Consider the following 21470-nt stretch of genomic DNA (forward strand, 5'->3'; position numbering starts at 1 on the left):
AAAGCTGACAGGGGATTCAAAGCAGAAACAAACACATACACTGGGCTGCATTTTTAGACTACTCTCCCAGAATAGAATCCTTCCTCCCTTTCGGTAAACACACTTGTATACGTTAAAGAGGGTGTGGAAATTAACAAGCCAATTCTCTCTTGTAGCAAAGAATATACCTGCAATCCATAACAGGCTCACCACTTCCCCAAACAGGCATTTGTGACAGAAGCATCAGTAAAACAAACAAACAACAACAACAAAAAAAACCCAAAAACAAAAATGAAGACAAACAGACAAACAAAAACCCAGAAACACAAGAATGAAGCCAAATGAAAGCGACATGGTAGCCTAGAGATGTTGTTTGTTAGGCTTTTGGAGTTACAGTCGTCCATGCACTACCCCACTTTTGTTCCAGCATGCAATAGATCCATGGTCGCCGGGCAGGGTGACACACAATGAGTACTAAGCCCACACAGTCTTAGCAAATTAGGTAAATTAGAGACCATTGCGTGGTATTCTATTGCTGCTATTGTAATCACAGTGATTTTTCCCTGGTAATGGTGCTTCATGATGAAGTGCAGTTCTCACAGCATAATTGTGAAAGATACCGAAAGATTCAGGAAGGCAGCATCTGGTTTGGAAAGCTCTTCAGATTCAAACTGGCATTTCACTTTATCTTGAAAATTTATTAGAGATTCAGATCATGCCGGTTTAAATGGAAAGGTGAAAGCAGGGTAATTTCAATCTATGAATTATTCAATCTCAGCCTGGCGCAATTGCCATCCATGAACTGATGCTCTGACAGTCTCTTCTCGGAGCCTCCATTAGCCTTGTCATTTTTACTTCTTTATCTACGATCTCTTTCTCAGTTACCGAGCTTGTCCCTTAGGGCTGGGCTTCATAAACCAAGAATTTCAAATTGGCAATAACCTAAATGTGCTGCTCTCTCTCTCAAATCGCTGTCTCCACGGGCTGTCTTTTTCCCCAAAATCATTAAAAAAATGCATCCATGATGTTATCTGTTAGGCTCTTCAACAGCAGGAATTCACACACACACACACACACACACACACACACGAGGGCATCACTGCGAAGACGAGTCAAGCCCCGCTAACATCACAGGAGAAGACAGAGTGGAGCTGCCTGCTTCCTCCTTTGTTGTCAGTGTGACCCATCCTAGCTGTGCAGCAGACTGCAGAAGGGAGCCGGTGCTAACGCAGGCTTGCCTGGCACCCTGATATCCAGCCGGAGCTGCTGAGGACTGCGAGGCAGGCAGACCAATCCAGACCACTGTCTACTGAGCGAGTACGATTATTTAGGAAAACGGATGGCCGAAATTTAGACTGTCATTCTCACAGGCTCCTCCTGCACACACACTGCGGCCGCGGGGACTCTCCACTCGATGGCTGGTGGTGTCACTGCCAGTCGACAGCTGTCCCGCATCCAGAGAGGACTGGTATTGATTTAGGTCACTGAGCCTGGTTTCTCCTTTAAATGCTGTTCTAACTGAGGAGTGGGGATCTGCGCCAGCCTTACATGGGAGCTGGGGATTCATTCACACAGCGTCAACGCGGTGAGTCGCTTGCCCAGGCCCCAGCCAGGCACACCGTGGCAAGCACCATCTCCTTTTGTCCTAGCCTTTATTCCTGCCGGTAGAGCAGCCTGGCATCAGAAGCCCCCGGACCATTTACACGAGTGGTGGGAAACCAGCCATGGCTCCAGCAGAAGCGGTTTGGTCCCCGGGCTCCGAGCAGGACCTGCTCAGCTGCAAATTCACGCTGCCAAGTTAGAAGCCACGTCTACATTCAGGCTGCAGCTCGGCTCCTGGCTAGCGAAGGTAAATACTCCTCGTGTGGGAAACGCTACGGAGCCAGCAGGCAAAGAGACTTTAAAACTCGGTCGCTTTTGTGCCTCGTCCCATGCCTCTGCCTTGCCGCACTGCGAAGAGAAAGCTGCAGGAGCCGGAGCTGGCACTTGCGAGAATGCCGAGAGCAGCAGCTCCGACACGGCAGTCAGCTGACTTGCAGGGAGTTATCATTCAATGTCCTCTCCAGAATCAGGCCAGTTCCTAAGGTGGCACCAGACAGCTGACCGCCAACGTAGAGAGCAGCTGCAGGAGGGCGGCCCGCCTCTGTCCACGCACACCTGGCAGGGACTTCTGCGTCGCCTTCCTCTCCAGCGGGCAGTTTCTACTGCACAGCCTTCAGAACTTAACTATTTCTGTTCTGCGTGCTAACGTGTCATTCTTGGGACGACCGTTCCCGAGGGAAATCGGGTTAAAACGCTCACTGTCCCTCCCAGGTGGGTCCGTTTCAGCATCTCAAGGATAACTGCCAGAGAATTCTTGCCCAGCTTCTGGGTTTAAAAGCACATTTCTTTCTTTCTTTTGAACAGGTAGAAATTGTTTTAAGCTACTTGTAGGCTGCAATGAACTAGCAAATGGTACATCACGAAATGCTAAGGGCAGCAGGAAAAACCAGAACAAGTCCAGCAGTAGCCTTAAATCATGGTGCCGTTGCTTGGAGGCAGCGTGCATGCTCTGTCACAGAGGGCAGGTTGTATATCCCAATTAATCCGACAATGCAGCAGAAAGAAAGCCTTCCGTGGTATTACCCCAGTGGTTTGAGGAATTGCTAAAATAAGAAAGCCGTCATTACCAGGCATTTGTTTAATGACTGTAATCATACTGAATTAATTTAACTCACTGCAATGTTTAACAGAAAGTCAATTATAAATTTGTGCTATAAGAATAACAATACTAGGACTTGCACAGCACCTTCCTCTGAGGAGACATCTCCGAAGACAACCTCCTATTCTCGGGTTTCCAGAACACTCCCGATGTGCTAAGTGCTCTACACAATGGCCCGGTACGGAGCTCCCTGGGGACAGGTGCTTGTGAGCGAGTCGGAGCCAGAACTACACACACATGGTGCAGGATCAGAACTACACACACATGGTGCAGGATCAGAACTACACACATGGTGTAGGATCAGAACTACACACATGGTGCAGGATCAGAACTACACACACATGGTACAGGATCAGAACTACACACACATGGTGCAGGATCAGAACTACACACATGGTGCAGGATCAGAACCATACACATGGTGCAGGAACCGCACACAGAGACCGGCCCTGCTGATCCATGCCCCTCACACTGTAAGGATTTTCAGCGATCTCAGCTTTCCCCATTTCTGTCTTAGGAATTTGGTTCTCTTGGCCATGACTCTTGGTCGAGAGGAAGCTTCTAAATAGCAGAGAGGTGGAAACTAGATGAAAGATGATTGCCCAGCTAACTACAGAATTACAATGAGCATCACATGATGTTCAAATAAGGGGCTGGTACCACCTTGGGAGGCCCTACAGGCCAGTGCTGAGAGGGGCCTCTTGAAGGGGGCCAGACACAGGCTTCTCTCCTGTATTCCATTCAGCTCTCACTAATAGGAATCCTGAAGTGTCATAAGCTCTCCTTGGAACTCTGCTTGTATCGTATCAGGCCATAACCCCAAATGATACAAATCACCAATATATTTTTGGGGGGCTCCTCGGAGGCATTTTCATTTTTCACCTTTTCTAGAAAAAGTGTGGCTGTGGCTGTGGCTGACGCTGCAGCATAGTAGCTAAAGCCAGCACCTGCAGTACTGGCAACCCACTTGGGCACCAGTTCAAGTCCTGGCTGTTCCACTTCCAATACAGCTTTCTGCTATGGTCTGAGAAAGCAGTAGATGATGGCTCAAGTCCTTGAGCCCCTGCACCTGTGTGAGAAACCGGGAAGAAGCTCCTGGCTCCTGGCTTCAGATAGGTGCAGCTCCGGCCATCCAGCCATTGTGTCCATCTGGGGAGTGAACCAGTGGATGGAAGGCCTCTCTCTCTCTCTCTTTCTCTCTCTCTCTCTGCCTCTCTGTAACTCTGCCTTTCAAATAAACAAATCTTTAAAAACAAGCAATCAAAACAAAAACCTCAGTTAGTTTAGAAAAGAAACGAAACAAACAGAGAAAAGAAAAGGTGTGGCTGTCTAATTTTGGAATTCCAAGCATCAGCTGTCCAGGTAGGAAGTGACTCCCGAAGGTGAGGCAGCAGAAGGAAACAGCTCCTCTTGCTTCGTCACATGCTGAGTCCTGGCCCAAGGCACCTGTCCTGATGGTTGTAGGGAAAGTTTGGCTAGCACGTGGCATGGACACGTGGCAGGTCTTTGGGGCAGGAGATATTCTGACAGCTCTTACTCTCCTCAAAGTCATCCTTTCTTTGCTTGTGATTCTTCTCAGGAGGCCTTTGCCCATCAGGAAGAAGTGGCCCCAAGGCTGGCATTGTGGCTGGCGGGTAAAGCCGCACCTGCAATGATAGCATCCCACTTGGATGCCAGTTTGTGTCCTGGCTGCTCCACTTCCAACCTAGCTCCCTGCTAATGGTCTGGGAAAAGCAGCAGCAGATGGCCTGAGGGCTTGGACTCCTACACCCACGTGGGAGGCCTGGATGGAGTCCCTGCCTCTTGGCTTTGGCCAGTCCTACCCTGGCTGATTTGGCCATCTGGGGAGTGAACCAGCAGATGGAAGATCTCTTCTCCCAGTCTCTCCCTCTTGTTCTGTAACTCTTTCAAATAAATAAATCAATCTTAAAAAAAAAAAAGGACCCCATCCATAGTATTAAAAAAAAAAAAACACTCCCACACACAACTAACTAAACTGTGTACCAAAGACTAAGAACCACTAATTCAATAAGATCATGGACTCCCTTTTGTGCATGTGAATTTGTGGTTGGAAATTCAAACACACTCTATGAGAGGGCTTCAAAAAGTACATGGGAAATGGATTTATAAGGTAAGTCTATTTTGATACAAAAGTTTTGAAAGCCATAGTTTTTTCATACTATGCATTCACTGTGAACTTTTTCAAGATTCCTCCCCCATCATACATATTATAGTTGAATAAAAGGATGAAGGAACAAATCTTAAGTTTACCTATCTGGGGGCAGGCACTGTTGCAGCAGTTAAGATGCTGTTTATGAGGCCTGCATCCCATATCATCAGGCCTGGATTCAAGTCCTAGTTCCACTTCCGATTCCAGCATTCTGCTAATGCACACCTGGGAGGCAGCAGTGATGGTTCAAGTTTGTGGGTCCCTGACACCCACATAGGAGACTCAGATTGAATCGCCTGGCTCCTGGCCCAGCCCTGGCTGTCACAGGCATTTGAAGAGTGAACAAATAAATGGAAGATCTCTCTCCCTCTCTCTGCCCTTTGAATAAAAATTTAAAAATTTATAAATAGAAAATGTTTAAACCTACCTATCTTTACTGTCACAATTCTGTACAAATCAATAAAAAGGGAATTACTGAAATAGGGAAGTGTACATGGGGTGCTGCACTCAAATGCCTCTGTGTGGGGACACTGTAGCCACCTGTGGCAGGCACTCTTCCATGGCTCTTTCGCCTCCTTTTCACAGCACTAACTGCCTCGTGTTGGGACTCCTGGTACCCCTGGTGTCCTCCTCTCAGTGGACTTGGGAGCTCTCGGAGGGCTGTCACGGCTGTAGTGCTGCCACCCTGCCTGGCAAGTGAAATGACAACATCATCATCTGTTTTTAGAACAAAACTCAGAGACATCCAACTTGCCAATGTGAGAACATAAAGCTTTTCTCTCATTATAGGTGGTCGTGAAATCAAACACATTTGTCCCAAGCACTGAAGGAACGCTAATTGCCATCCTACAAATATTGACCTAAAGATTATACAGCAAAGAACACAAAAAGGGAGCAGAGTGGAGAAACTGAGAACACATTTTATGAAAGAAAGTCAATCAAAATCCAGGACGTCTAATACATTTAAGTTAATTTAGATATTTATTCAGAGGTATAAGACACACATTTTATTTTTGCCTTTTGGAGAAAGAGGGTGATGAAAATGTGGTTCTCAACACATTTGCTAGAAATCTACCCTTTTAAGCACACACGAGGAAGAAAATTCTCCTTCATGCTCCCTTGAGTTCTCCATTCAGAATTTTTCTTCTCCTCCTTCTTTTTTACCACACACCATTTGGCAGTCTTAGGAAGTCTGAGGATTACTTCCCAGTAATGCTTTTCTACATGTACACAATAAAAATAAATAGGATTACAAAGAAACTAATTATATTAACTATCTTCCCTTAAGAACATTTACCACGGAAAAAAAAACTTCTTCCAAGGTGAAACTGCAAAGCTACTTTGCCTGTCTCTGTCCCAACTACTACTCAGTATGGAAGCAAGGTCAAGAACAGTGTACAGAAGATAAGGGGATGGGAAGGGGAATAGAGGACATTGAACTAAAACTTAAAATTGAATGTGTCTTCTTAAAAAAAAAAAAAAAAAACACGATGTATTTATTTATTTGAGTTGTAGAGTCACAGAGAGAGGGAAAGAGAGAGAGAAAGGTCTGCCATCCACTGGTTCACTCCCCAGATGGCTGCAACGGCCGGAACAGAGGTGATCCAAAACCAGAAGCCAGCAACTTCTGATTCTCCCACGCGGGTGCAGGGGCTCAAGCTTGGGCCATCTTCCATTACTTTCCCAGGCCATAGCAGAGAGCTGGATCAGAATAGGAGCAGCCGGGAAACGAACTGGCGCCCATGTGGGATGTAGGCATTCCAGGGCAGAGGCTTAGCTTTCTACACCACAGCACTGGCTCCTGAATGTGTCTTCTTAAAAGTGATCGTTTTGGCCGGCGCCGTGGCTCACTAGGCTAATCCTCTGCCTGCAGCACCAGTACCCCAGGTTCTAGTCCCGGTTGGGGCGCCGGATTCTGTCCCGGTTGCTCCTCTTCCAGTCCAGCTCTCTGCTGTGGCCCAGGAGTGCAGTGGAGGATGGCCCAAGTCCTTGGGCCCTGCACCCGCACGGGAGACCAGGAGAAGCACCTGGCTCCTGGCTTCGGATCAGCGTGGTGCGCTGGCCGCAGCGGCCATTGGGGGGTGAACCAACGGAAAAGGAAGACCTTTCTGTCTGTCTCTCTCTCTCTCTCACTGTCCACTCTGCCTGTCAAAAAAAAAAAAAAGTTATCTTTTTAGTGACTCACATATTTTCCATGTTTGCATAAAAAATTTTTTTTCAAACTGATAAAATCACTTTACACAGACCCTTCCCAAAGCTCCTTGAGGGGGAAAAAAGGTCAAGGCAACTGATTCTTCCGATTTTTATTTTATAACTGAGGGCAGAATTGGAAGCTCAGAAATGTTTTATGTTGTTGCAGTGTCATTTAAGTAGAGAAACAGGAAAACCTAAGTCTGTGAAATCTACATCAGACTCTCTCCTATAATATATTTACAGTCACTGAGTCACTGATATGCTGGAGCCAGCTGGTGAAAGAGACAATTTTTTTAATTCAGTAACTTTATAAGCTTAGTAATAAACCATTGACAGCTTGAAATTAACCATGGAGGGAATATTTATACCACAGACATTATGAAACACTACAAATCAGGGTGGTTGCTTTTTTTTTTTTTTTTTTGGAGAGCAGGTATATGTATTGTAATGTATTTATGCCTACTTGTTTCATGTGTTCTTTATTCCATCCCCAGAATCCAAATGCTAAAAAACATAAGGCAGGGCTGGCACTGTGGTGTAGTGGGTTTGAGTCCTTGGACCCCTGAACCCATGTAAGAGGCCCAGAAAAAGCTCCTGGCTTCAGCCTGGCCCAGTCCTGGTCGTTGTGGCCATTTTGGGAGTGAACCAGTGGATGGAAGATTCATTCTCTCTCTCTCTCTGCCTCTCACATAAATAATAAATCTTTAAAATAAATAAACAAACAAAAGGCACAACCGTTGGGCCATCTTCCACTGCTCTCCCAGGTACATTAGCAAGGAGCTGGACTGCAGTAGCCAGGACTCAAACTGGTACTCATATGAGATGGGGCATCACAAGCGGCGGCTTAACCACAGTGCTGACCCCGGGGCCCGTCTTTTGAATCCTGCCTATACCACTGATTTCTGTGTGACCTTGCACAAGGGAATCCCCTTCTCTGAGACCCAACTTCCTCTTCTATAAAACAGGGCTAACACTGCCCGCCCCTGGGGTCATTAGGTGTATTACATGAAGTAGTGCACATGAAACCACTCAGCTCAGATCCTCACAAACACACGGCTCCCAAGGACTGTCTGCTAGGATTATTTTCCTCTTCCTCCTTCTTTTTATTCAACTGGTCATCATGGCAAATGGACTTAATTTGCACTGACATAAAGAAAGACATTTTTATCACAAGCAACTTGCGTTTCTGGAGAACGGAGATTTGTATTATGGTTCCCCTTTCTTAAGGGTGATAGAGATTCGAAGTGGTGGTGTCATTTTTGTATAAATTCTAAGAGGTTGTATTAGTCACTTTTTTTGTTTATTTTACTAAAATATCTGTGAGGAGCTACTTGGGGAGGAGGAAATTTAATTCAGCTTAAGTTGTGGAGGTTCGCAGTCTAGGATGGGGCAGCCCCATTAGTTCAGTTTCTGATGAGGGTGGTATGTGTAGAAGGGAGGACAGAGAGAGAGAGAGAGAGAGAGAATCTTTCATCCTCTGGCTCACTCTCCAAATGGCTTCAATGGCCAGAGCTGGAGCAAGCCAAACCCAGGAGCTGGAACTCCCTCTGGGTCTCCCATGTGGATGGTAGGGCACCAAGTACTTTGACCACCTTACTTACTTCCTAGGCACCTTAGGAGGGGCTGGATTGGAAGCAGAGCAGCCAGGAGTCAAACCAGCACTCATAAAAGATACGAGTGTTTTTTTTTTTTGGGGGGGGGGGGGCTTAAATTCACTGTACTACAGCATGTGTTCCAGGTACAAAAATATTTTCAAATTCATATGTACGAGGGGTCCTCAAACAGTTCATAAAAGTTATTATTTAAAAAAAACGTGCATTTGGCGCATTAGGCTAAGCCTCTGCCGCGGCGCTGGCATCCCACATGTGCACCAGTTTGTGTCCCAGCTGCTCCTCTTCCAATTCAACTCTCTGCTATGACCTGGGAAAGCAGTGGATGATGGCCCAAGTGCTTGGACCCCTGCACCCATGTGGGAGACTAAGAAGCTCCTAGCTCCTGGCTTTGGATTGGCCCAGCTCCTGCCATTGCAGTCATTTGGGGAGTAAACCAGCAGATGGATGACCTTTTTCTCTGTCTCTGCCTCTCTCTGTAACTCTGCCTCTCATTTAAATTAATAAATCTAAAAAAAAAAAAAACTATGCATGGATTATTTTTAAATTCCATTTGCCATGAACTGTTTGAAGTCCCTTTGTACTGTAACTCATGTAACCCCAACAAGAACCCTGTGAAGACGATACTACTAGCATTTCTACAAGGACTCCATTTGACAGGTATTATCAGGCCCTTTTCACAAAAAGCCCAAATCATGAGAATTGCCCAAGTTACACACTGTGGATTCAAACCTAGTGTCATTGGAGTTCAAACTCAAATTTTGTCCTCTTAGCCACTGGCATTCAAGTATGAACTCTCTACCAATGGTATTTAGTTGTTTCAGTCTCCGAATGGGTTGGAAAAGCCTAGAGCAAGAAGGAAAACATAGACACTAGACGTGGAGACACTCCAGAGAAAGCTTAAAGTCTGAGTTGGGGAGCAGACAAAACTTGTCAAAGAAGAATTATTGGGAAATTGGGCCTTTTCATCCGAGTATTTAATGGTACTCAAACTCAGTGAGGGGCTGGTAAATTGGTTCTCAGGTGAGGGGGATGGAAGCGCTGGCTTGCAGTGTTTGCCAATTCCCATGGCGTCAACGCTGCCATCATGGTTGATTTCAAGAGTCCCGCAGTGTAACCAACTGCTGGATTAGATTAGTAGATGCAGTATCATTTTATAATTCCAGTAGCATTGGCCCTCCGCCTTCACGGATTCTGTGTCAGCTGATTCAACCAGACATACATCAAAAGTACTCCAAAAACATTGCATCTGTACTGAACATGAACAGACTTTTGTTCAGGTCATGACTCCCTCCACAGTATCGTGTAACAACCATTTACACAGCATTCACACTGTACCAGGGGTGATAAGTCATCTAGGGATGACTTCGATTATCATATTTCAGTATGGGAAGGTGTGTGTAAGTTATATGCAAATACTATGCCATCTTATTTAAGGGGGTGGAGCATCCTCAAGTTTTGGTATCCAAGGAGGGGTCCTGGAACCAGTTCCCCTGAGAGTGAGGGGTGTCTATACATTCAAGGCAGACTTAATTAAACAGAGTTAAACATAGAGCTCTTAATTAAACATAGAGTTCTCTGGTGTTTAAAGACTTCAGGTAGTCTCCTGTATGTTTAATGCTGTCCCTCCCAAACTGTGTATTTTTACTTCTTGTATTTAATGACAGTGTTTTCCCTTCTGTTGTTTTTGACTTTAAAAGACAGTTGAGACATTTATGTTTCCTTCACTCAATCAGTGAAAAGATCTTAAAAAATGTGGATAATTTTTAAGTGGGATGGCTCTTCCTTTATTGGGTGAACTGTTTCCTTACCTTGGGAAGCTGGTTGGCCTTTATGAGACCAAAGGTACCCTCAGGTGTGTGTTTATGTGAGCAAATCTACATTCACGTACGCACTCAACCACATTGATTGAGAGCCCTGTGTGGGCCAGGAGCAGGTACAAACACACAGAACTCACCATTTGGGGTTTTCACCTGTTCCTAAGTATTTTCCAATGTTTCAGTTGTGCATAATACTTTGAGGCCCCAATATCCATACAAGTCACTCCATAAGTACATGATTACCAGGAGGCCATGATATGAATCCAGATCTAGCAAATTAAATGGCAATTACCCTTTGAGAAACCATGTAACTCCAAAGATAATCACCATGTTCTGTGTAATTTTTTTTAGATCTTTGGGGGTGCTAATTTGTAAAGCACATATAACCAAGTGAATAATTACATAGCAGGGGCTGAAAGGTAATTGCAAAATAATTGCATGTTATTTGATCCCTCCATGAAAGCATGTTTAATAGAATATTCCCCTGAACTGTTTATTTTATCTGTGGAACACTTTAAGGTTATTCTTTTCCCATATTTCTATTTACCACTAAGCCATAACTCTTTTGAACAATACTTTTTGGTAAGACATGGGGACACTGAAATGCAGGTTCTAAATGTAGGTTCAGAAGTGGGTGTTTGGCACAACAGCTAACCAGTAAGGACACATGTGTCCCATTTCAGAGTGCTTGAGCCCAAGCTGGGAGCTCCAGCTTCCTGCTAATGAGCACCACGGGAGGCAGTGGTGACAGCTCCAGTAGCTAGGTTCCTGCCACCCGCATGTGAGACCCTGGTTGAGTTCCTAGCTCCTGGCTTCCGCCTGGCCCAGCTCTGGCTGTTGTGGGCATTTGGGGAGTAAAGCAGTGGATAAAAGATTTCTGTCTCTCCTGCCTCTTTGCCTTTCAAATAAAAATGAAAATAAATTTTAAAAGAACACCTAGTCAAGGAGCTTGACTTTTTTCCTTTTTAAAAATCTTTAGGAATGGTTATTACCAGCTTTGGAAAGTTGATCAGTAAATGCAGTCTGTTTTGGGAAAAATACACAGTGGTGCGAGGGCTTCTATTTATGTAGTGGAGTACTCTTTCTAGCATCTGAATGCGCTTCAGAATTGCTTCCCAAGTATCACTAACTTCCTATTCCATTTCATTCTAATGGCAAGTCTGCTTGCCTCTCTATGGCCTCCCTACTCCCCAGCTGAGGGATGGAAACTAAAGGAGGTCAGAGATAAAATTACACAAGTGTTTGTATGCAGCAAGGGGGGAGCCTTTTAAGCTAGGAAATAGCAGACACTGGGTAAATCACTTGCCTTATCTGTCTCAGGCTTATACATTTTAAGCTGGGAATGAAAACATTGAGCGAGTAATGCACACCAATACTTAACACATGTGGGTATATTTTTAAAAGTTTGCAGTGCTAGTTCAAAACACACGCAATGATCCAATACACCCTCTCACAGTCTCATTCATCTCAAATGATGCAGTTACATAGCCCTACTCACCCTCCACCCATACTGGTCCTGGACCTGGCCTCTCCTTCCATCCTCTAGTTAGCGATTTCTTATTCTAATCACGCTCTGCAAATAGTCAAGGTCAAAACCTGCAAAAGAAACAACAACAAAAAACACAAAGTAAGTTGTCTGGTAAGAAAAACATACTTGCTATCTTAACAAGATAGTAAGTTTGTATTGCTTTTCACGTCTATCTTTAGAAACTGGGCCACTTTTCCTTGAAGTGTACTGCTTATCATAACTACTGCTTGCAGAAGTGGCCTAAGGCTTAAAATCAGTGAGAACGAGAACTTCCCAACACCACCAGTGTTCTTACCATATTCATATTCTAGCTGGGGAAGTGCATAAACATAACTGTATTCAGCTCTCAGTTGATATGGTTTTCCATGCCTCTGTGAAATTCTCTACTTCCAAAGGTTCTGCCAAAGTGACTCAGGTTTGTTGCACTCTCAGAGGGTGTAGGACTGGAGAAATGACAATCCTAGGGATCGACTGTGGGTTTTCTTTCCTTAGATCCTTCCTGTCACTGGTGCTTAGCCAGCTGATAATTCAAAATGGAACCAGCTCACTTTCATTCACTCTGTCACTCAATAGATCACTGCTTTCATGATAAACTAAATGTAGTGGCAGGTCTTGTTAAACCACTGCTTGGGACACCTGCATCCCATATCGCAGTGCCTGGTTTAAATCCTGACTACTCTGTGCTTCCAATCCAGCCTTCCGCTAACGCATCTGGAACGCAAAGTGTGATGGCCCAAGTTACTTTGGCCGTGCATCCCACATCGGGGTACACAGATGGGATCCTGGCTTCTGGCTTCTGCCTATCCTAGCCATGGCTGTTGCACACATTGGGAAGTGAACTAGCAATGGAAACTATATCTTTCTCTCTCTCTCTTTCCCTCTTCCTCTGTCACTGCACTTTTCAAATAAATCAATCTTCAAAAGTAAATAAATGCAGTTACACTCACCAAAATAATTTCCTATGTATAAAAGAGCAGGTGTGGTTAGCCTTGTTGTGTTAAGGATAATGTAATGAGAAAACCTGTATAGTCAATGAAACCATGCAGAGTTAAGGGTCAGTTTCAGAATGAATTAAAAGTTATATTGATTTAAGAGAGCACATTTGTGAAAACAAAATTTGTAAGAGGTTTATGAATGCTTCCTGAAAGAACATCAGACAAATGAAGAGCCCCAGGGAGGAGCATCCAGTTTGTAAACTTGTGTGATTTATAAAGAGGGCTGCCCCTTAGTGGGAACTTGAACTTTGCATCACAGGGGAGGTTCTTCATACTACCAAGTCCAGGGCATGTGTGTGGGAGGTAAGGAGGTAGAGACAGAATATGCCCAATACTTTAAAAAAAAAAAAAAAGATTTGTTTTATTATTTGAAAGGCAGAGAGAGATCTTCCACGTGCTGGTTCACTCCCCAAATGGCCTCAATGGCCAGGGCTGGGCCAGGCCAAAGCCAGGAGCTTGGAGCTTCTTCTGGAGTCTCCCACTTGGGTGCAAGGGCTCAAGGACTTGGGCCATCTTCTTCTGCTTTCCCAGGCCATTAGCAGAGGTTTAGATCAGAATTGGAGCAGCTGGGACTCAAACTGGCGCCTATATGAGATGCTAGTGTTGCAGGGCGCGGCTTAACCTGCTAAGCCACAGCGCCAGGCCCTGTCCATTATTCTTTTATGAAGTGTGGTTTGCAAGGACATTTTAGAAGAAGCAATTGTTTACAAGGCATACGATTCTACAAATGATGTTTTGTAGGGGTTATTTCTTTTAGGTTGGCAACTTTTTGAATGAGGGAATAGCTCAGGTGAAACGACTTAGTAGAATGTGGTATGTTGGGGACCCAGGAAGTGGAAGGGCCAACACAGGGTGGAGGAGTTAGCCTTGAACACCATCTGTGCCCTCTGAGACTAAGGCGAGGAAGGAGCTAACAGCTCTTAGCTCTCTGAGTGTGGGTTCTTCAGTCAAGAGCAGTGTCACACGAATGTACTGATCAGAAAGACAAAGACGAACACCTTTCTAGACACAGATTTTGCGATACTGCTAACATTTAGTTAACATTTTTAGAGAACAGGTGGAAATATTGAACTATAGAGTTAAAGAATAGTCCCCGGGGCTGGCACCATGGCTCCCTTGGTTAATCCTCTGCCTGCGGCATTGGCATCCCATATGGGCGCTGGGTTCTAGTTCCAGTTGCTCCTCTTCCAGTCCAGCTCTCTGTTGTGGCCCGGGAAGGCAGTGGAGGATGGCCCAGGTGCTTGGGCCCCTGTACCCGCATGGGAGACCAGAAGGAGGCACCTGGCTCCTGGCTTTGGATCGGCGTAGCTCCGGCTGTAACGGCCATTTGGGGAGTAAACCAATGGAAGGAAGACCTTTCTCTCTGTCTCTCTCTCTCACTGTCTAACTCTATCAAATAAATAAATTATAGTCCCATGACAGCCACTGCTAACTGCATACTCAAAATTCATCTTCACCTCCTTTTCTACTGACAAATGCGTGATTTGGTTCAGTTGTAGCTAGCAATGGGCCCCAACTGAGTAATCTATTTCTCAGCAAAACTTGCAGCTTAGAGTGATCCTGTGATACAGTTCTCACCAACAAGGTGAAAAGCAGAAGTCATGGTGGACTTCCAGGTAAATTGAAAACCAAATTCTAAGAACAATAGGGAGTGGAGAAAAGTTGCCCGGGGCACAATACCAGTCCTTGCAAACCTTCAAACTCTTGTCATGTGACACAAACAACTCTTTTTTTTTTTTTTTTTTTTTTGACAGGCAGAGTGGACAGTGAGAGAGAGAGAGAGACAGAGAGAAAGGTCTTCCTTTTGCCGTTGGTTCACCCCCCAATGGCCGGCGCGGCCGGCGCGCTGCAACCGGCGCACCGCACTGATCTGAAGGCAGGAGCCAGGTGCTTCTCCTGGTCTCCCATGGGGTGCAGGGCCCAAGCACTTGGGCCATCCTCCACTGCACTCCCTGGCCACAGCAGAGAGCTGGCCTGGAAGAGGGCAACCGGGACAGAATCCGGCGCCCCGACCGGGACTAGAACCCGGTGTGCCGGCACCGCAAGGCAGAGGATTAGCCTAGTGAGCCGCAGTGCCGGCCAACAAACAACTCATTTGAGTAAGCCTGTGGCCAAGCTTCTGTTGTCTTCAGCAAATGCAATTTCTACCTGATACAGGTGCCATCTTAGTCCTCTCGAGAAATGTGGAAGGAAAAAGAAATAGAGAAGAGCTAAGGATGGAACACTGAAGGTAAACGATTGCAAAACCATTCACCAGGCTGATTTTTCATTAATATCTTTGTAAAAATTGACATGTCAATAGGTAATTGTTTTACCTCTGCTAATATTGCGTTGTATGGTTATTCAATCATATAGAGTGCATCTTTGTGTCCTATTTCCTTTATAGTTGTCATCTCTCCATTCTGGTGCATGGCATGCCTTTATTTTTTGTTTTTAAAGATTTACTTTATTTATGTGAAGGGCAGAATGACAGAGGGAGGGAAGGAAGGGAGAGAGAGAGAGAGAGAAAGAGAGAGAGAGAGATTCCATCTGCTGGTTCACTGTCCAAATGGTACAAAGACTAGAGCTGGTCCAAGCCAAACCCGGGAGCCTGTTACTCTATCTGGATCTCCCATGTGGCTGGCAGGGGCTCAAGTACTTCAGCCATCTTCTACTCCCTACTCCCTTACCAAGCGTATTAGCAGGGATGTGGGTTGGAAGTAGAGCAGTCAGGACTCGAACCTGTGCTGATATGGAATGTTGGCCTCATAGGCTGCGCCACAATGCCAGCCCCTGTGGTATACCTTTAATAAGGCTTGTAATAATAAATGCCATTTTCAATACTCAGCTGCTTGTTGTGCCGATAAGGAAATCGGGGCTCAGATGCATTGTACCAACTCAGCCATCCACTGAGTCCTAGAGCCCACACTGATTATCACAGCCAGCGCTTATGAACTACCAAACCCTTCAAATAGCTCCTACAAACCTTCCTTTTGCCTCATACGTTCTCTTTGAAACCTCAATTCACCTTACTCTAAGTGATACTGTGAACCTATCCTTGGCCATTAACAGGGGATTACAGAGAGCTTTTATTCTTCAAGTCAATATAGCTTGATTCTGAGTAGTTGATGTCCCACTGGCAATCACAGGGACCCAGAGGTGCTAAAGAGAGGGCATGTCAAAGCTTCTGCACCTATAAGGGCCAGGATGCTTATAAGGAAGCAGACTGATGGAGGGTCCCAAATTTCCCTCTAGGCTCTGGATGGGTCCCTTTACCCTCACCCCTATTGCTGAGATCTTAGTGGAATGGCTTTTTCTGGCTAACAATTGTCATTCTTCCTAAGTGGAAAACAACCTGTGAACGTCTCATGCCACCGTGAAGAGGGACCGTATTGGCACAAACATTTCCTTGATATTTAATCACTCCCTAACTCCCTCCAACTGCTGCAGCTGCTACATGAGAGGCACAGGGAAAGATTAGATAGGGCATTTGCACCTGGCCAGCCATAAACCGCCTCCGAGTTGCATGCGAAGGTTAACAGGCCCAACTCCGTTCTCTCCTTAGGCCCAGAATGTTGAAACATGAAAGAGAGCTGTAATTATTTATAAACAATAAAAACTTCTGTGGAGTATATAAAATAAGTGGTTTTATTTGCCTACTCAGTGTGGAAGTAGACGCGTTCCTGGTTGCTGACAACTTGGGGGTTGTGATTCAAAATGTGGCCCCTCCCGCCTTCCCTTGTTCTTTGTATTTGACGTTTAGAGGACGGGTTCTGTTTCCATATCAGAGTGGCAGGGGCAGACTCTGAACACTGAAGGTGTGCTCCGTCTGCTAGGGACCTCCTCTCTTCATAATTCTGTCTGTGCTTTCCGGGGTATCTGCCTCCAGGTGGCCATCTCTCACTGCCCCAGGTGTCCCAACCCAGGCACAATCCCGAGGCGGGAGCCGTGGGGAATGGGGTGGAGTTGGGCACTTTTCACTGAGTCCTCTCTTAACCATGACTCAGTGGATCCTGGCTGCTTGGGAGCATGACGAAAATGAGTTCACAGACATCTATGGCCAGCGGTCATCTGCTGAGTTGTAACGTGGTAACTGGAGGGCACTGAGAAAACAAAGCAGAGACTCTGTATCAGCAGGGCATTAGAAGGTGCTCCTTTTCCCCACAAACTCTCACGCTGCGCACTTCTGAGACCAGTGTGTTATGTAAGCATGATTCATCCTGAGAACTCAATAACTTCTTTGACCATGTGCTCTCAAGGAACTTTAGTTGAAATGGAAATTCGTCATTCTGGTGACACTTTATACTCCTAGTATCTAGTAGTGTCCAAACTTTTCAGGTAGGACAGCCTAGTTAATTTTTCTGCTAAGAAGAGTAGTTTTGTTTTAGATTCTGTTGATTGAGAATATCAAAAGCTACCATGAAAGCAACATGTTTTGCTTTTATTGATCATTAAAAAGCTACATACTGTGAAAAATAGTAGTAGAGATACTGTAATCATTATTTTTTCTGTCCTTGATAATAAATCCATAAGGATACTTCAGAAAGTTGGTGGAGAATGGAATGAAAAGATAAGCTTGGAGCCAGCACTGTGGCATGGTGGGCTAAACCTCTGTCCGCAGCACTAGCATCCTAAATGTATGCCAGTTCATGTCCTGGCTGCTCCTCTTCTGATCCAGTCCTCTGCTTATGGTCTGTGAAAGCAGTAGAAGATGTCTCAAGTGCTTGGGCACCTGTACCTGTATGGGAGACCCGGAAGAAGCTCCTGGCTCCCAGCTTTGGATTGGTTCCGCTCTGGCCACTGTGGCCATTTGGGGAATAAGACCTTTCTCTCTGTCTCTCTGGAACTCTTCCTCTCAAATAAATTAAAATTTAAAAATCCTTCTGCTTTAAAAAAAAAAAAAAGAAAAAAGATAAGTTTATTTTGGTGCAAAAAAACTGAAATCCATTCATACAGAGATAGATCCAAATTTTTGAATAAATGCATGGTATGAAAAAATTTTACATGAATTTCAAAAATTTTTGTACCAAAATATAATAATTTAATTCAATTTTCTAGGAACTCTTTGGAATACCTCGTAGATTTCAGGACTCCTTAAGCTAAATCCAAGGGTTTCCAGGAATTTAAGGCCTAAATTATAAATATGGTTACCAATTGAAAGGAATGATTCTTGCAGAAGGAACTTACAGAGAAAGCTATTAAAGTCATCCTACAGGGCCAGCATACGGTATATTGGATTAAGCCTCTGCCTATGACCCAGCATCCCATATGGACGACAGTTCAAATCCTGGCTGTTCCACTTCCGATCCAGCTCCGTGCTAATGTGCCTGGGAAAGCAGCGGAATATAGCCCAAGTTGCTTTGGCCCCTGCTAACCATGTGGGAGACCGGATAAAGTTCCTGGCTGCTGTGGCCATTTGGAGAGTGAATCAGTAGATGGAAGATCTCTGTGTCTCTCCTTCTCGCTAACTCTGCCTTTGAAATGAATAAATAAATCTTTTTTAAAAATGTGACATACATCCCAAATAATATAAATAACATCCTTTGGTACTCTATGTTCCACAGGACAAAGGAAGAAAAAGTGAAAGGAGGCAGCTTTTGAATTTCTAGCAACAGCTTTAGCTGTTGTACTTCTGCTGTTTAGCCAACCTAGGGACACTATCTTTTAATGGACCAATGTAATTAGATAAAATTCCTAATCAGCTCGAATGTTTTTATCTTGTTATAGTGCATAACACTTAGCCAGTATAATCACTGCATTAGCAATAGGGGAATACTTTTGAAAATTCCTGTTAGTAAAACTAAATTAAGTAGGCACCGTGGCTCAACAGGCTAATCCTCCGCCTTGCGGCACCAGCACACCAGGTTCTAGTCCCGGTCGGGGCGCCGGATTCTGTCCCGGTTGCCCCTCTTCCAGGCCAGCTCTCTGCTGTGGCCAGGGAGTGCCGTGGAGGATGGTCCAAGTGCTTGGGCCCTGCACCCCATGGGAGACCAGGAGAAGCACCTGGCTCCTGCCATCGGATCAGCGTGTTGCGCCGCCCACAGTGCGCCGGCCGCGGTGGCCATTGGAGGGTGAACCAACGGCAAAGGAAGACCTTTCTCTCTCTCTCTCTCATTGTCCACTCTGCCTGTCAAAAAAAAAAAAAAAAAAACCTACATTAAGTAAAAGAATACACGATGAGCAATCTGATTTCGTTTTTCTACATATTGGGCTATCACGTGCAATCTGAAAATTGTGTTCTCTCTATTTGGGTCTGTAAAATACTGCTCAGGTAATTGGATATGTAAGAAAAGTTATTTCTAGCTTCCTTTCCCCTTTTGTAAGCACCTCACATCTTAAAATACAAAGCAGAATTCCAGGGTCAGTCATAGTCCTTTTCCAGGGTCAGTCATAGTCCTTTCTTCTCTAAATGTTTGAGGAAGAAATACACTATATCTTGTCATTCTCAGTTGCCTTTTCTCCTAGGTGTCTACTCTTCCTGATGGAATTATATTTGATTTGACACTGAAAGACCTGCTCTTTCCACTGGGTGAGAAGAAGAAATGAGAATCAGCCTCACACCTGAGACAAACTACTCCCTGGATAAACCTCCCCAGAGAGCAAATGCCAGAACAAGCAAAGATAAACTTCATGTGGGCAACACCAACGCTGTGCATTCTTAGCAGGAATACTTCAAGACTTCCCCGGGTGCCTGGGAACAAAGACAATATGGTCCACGGGCAGGAAAGATACACATTCCCACGCAGAGTTTATACAAGTTACCCCACCAAGAGACAGGGGACCTGATAACCTCTCGGAGTCCGGCTGCTCAGAGACATCTGGGAAAGCTGAAGTCCAGACCACTGACGGAAATCTGACAGCTCTGATAATGTGCAGTTGACCTGCCAACATCAGTGGTTACACACCTATGCAGACCCTCCAGAAGGGCAAAACCCCAGGCTTCACTGTCCTTCTGTTCCGAGCCTAGGGTTGCATTCTCCACAGGCTGTAACACTGTCTCCCTTTAAAGACCAGCTCCCTCTCCTGCCTGGAGCCTACTCTGGATTTACATCCAGGTGCAAATCCATTGCGTGGTGGGAATCTTCAACCACATGCAAATCATTCTGAAAGATCAAGATTCTTTTGCTATGGAACTGCAGGGGCTAGGCTCTAGGAAAATTTGCATTTTGACTGGTAAGATAGGCACAGTCATGGGTTACAGAAATGAAGGGACAAAGAGATCATTACAAAATCAAATTAACAAACAAATGAGATCCAAATATACTCTATTCACTGTCTACATTTTTTTTTTTGAAACAGGAAGAGACTAGAATTTAGTGCTGAAATGCATCCAACTGAAAAGGAGCAAAAATGAATTTTAATGAATTACAACACAACTTGAGATGCAGACTGGATAATTAGAGTCTCCATTACTGTAACTCAGTGGAAAGCTGGCTTGATTTAGCCCCCTTCAGATGATTTATAAGAGAAAATGACTGTATTTCAAACTAAGAGTTCCATATAGACGGTAGTTATCTAAAACAGCTTAATTATAAAGAGTATTCAAGACAATATTAGAAAATTTTAAAAACTTTTTCAAGCAAATATCTTTTCATAACTTGCTAATACATTAGTATTTGTTACAGAAAAATAAAACCAGAAAAATGTCCTTAAGTTTAGTTCCAAATGTTTTTCTTTGTGCTTTAAATCATCCTCCTTAAGCCAAACACATTGACACTGAGAAACCAAGATACCCAAAGCCAGCAATGAAGATGAACGGTGTGGGCAAAAAAAGAAAGGAAGGAAGGAAGGAAGGAAGGAAGGAAGGAAGGAAGGGAAGGAAGGAAGACTTACAGGGAAAGCATAACCAGCTATACATGAGATGGAACTGCAAGTCCTTTGACCACTGAGGACACAAACTTGGACAATAAATAGCGTCACCTACCCCTGAGGCTGACCTGGAAACACCCTCCTACCACACCCTCCACCACCCACTCCCAAACAGGCATGGAAATTCACATCGCCTAGAGCTTTACAGTTATCCACTGGCCCTGTGCAAATCTGGGCGAACTCCACACACAGGCTACAAGTGATTCAAAGCTTACCTGGGAGGGACCTTCTGAATCAGATTCAAAAACACACTAAGATGGGCCTTAGGATAAATGATCCTGAAGATGCGCTCTTGTTTCTCGGCCTTCTTATGTTTAAAACTGCTCATGGACAATATTAGAATTGCTAATGTTGTGTCACATAGATTCTGTTCTGTGTCTTCAAGGTTCATGAAATGGGGTAATCATACCTGCCAGGCCCCTCCTCCAATCAATTACTTGACATTTTGAACCACTGATCCTAGCAGGAGCAGGAGCTCTAGACTAGAGACCATATTTGCTATCATTTTTTGCTTTTTTTTTTTTTTTTTTTTGGACAGGCAGAGTTAGACAGTGAGAGAGAGAGACAGAAAGGTCTTCCTTCCATTGGTTCACTCCCCAAATGGCCGCTACGGCCGGCGCGCTGCA

The 21470-nt window shown here is 44.8% G+C and overlaps 1 long non-coding RNA gene across 2 annotated transcripts; it reads left to right on the plus strand.

Annotated features, from left to right (window-relative positions):
- The first annotated feature begins 341 nt into the window (after positions 1 to 341).
- LOC127493075 (uncharacterized) lies at positions 342 to 21131 on the plus strand. Of its 2 annotated transcripts, XR_007923020.2 has the most exons (3): positions 342 to 2292; positions 15154 to 15226; positions 19441 to 21131. It is a non-coding gene; the product is annotated as an uncharacterized lncRNA (long non-coding RNA). The 2 variants fall into 2 exon arrangements; XR_011388764.1 differs by lacking the exon at positions 342 to 2292 and having other exon boundaries at positions 14796 to 15226.
- Positions 21132 to 21470: the final 339 nt, after the last annotated feature.

This window comes from Oryctolagus cuniculus, chromosome 5 (assembly GCF_964237555.1).
Source record: "Oryctolagus cuniculus chromosome 5, mOryCun1.1, whole genome shotgun sequence".
In the NCBI taxonomy this organism is placed as follows: domain Eukaryota; kingdom Metazoa; phylum Chordata; class Mammalia; order Lagomorpha; family Leporidae; genus Oryctolagus; species Oryctolagus cuniculus.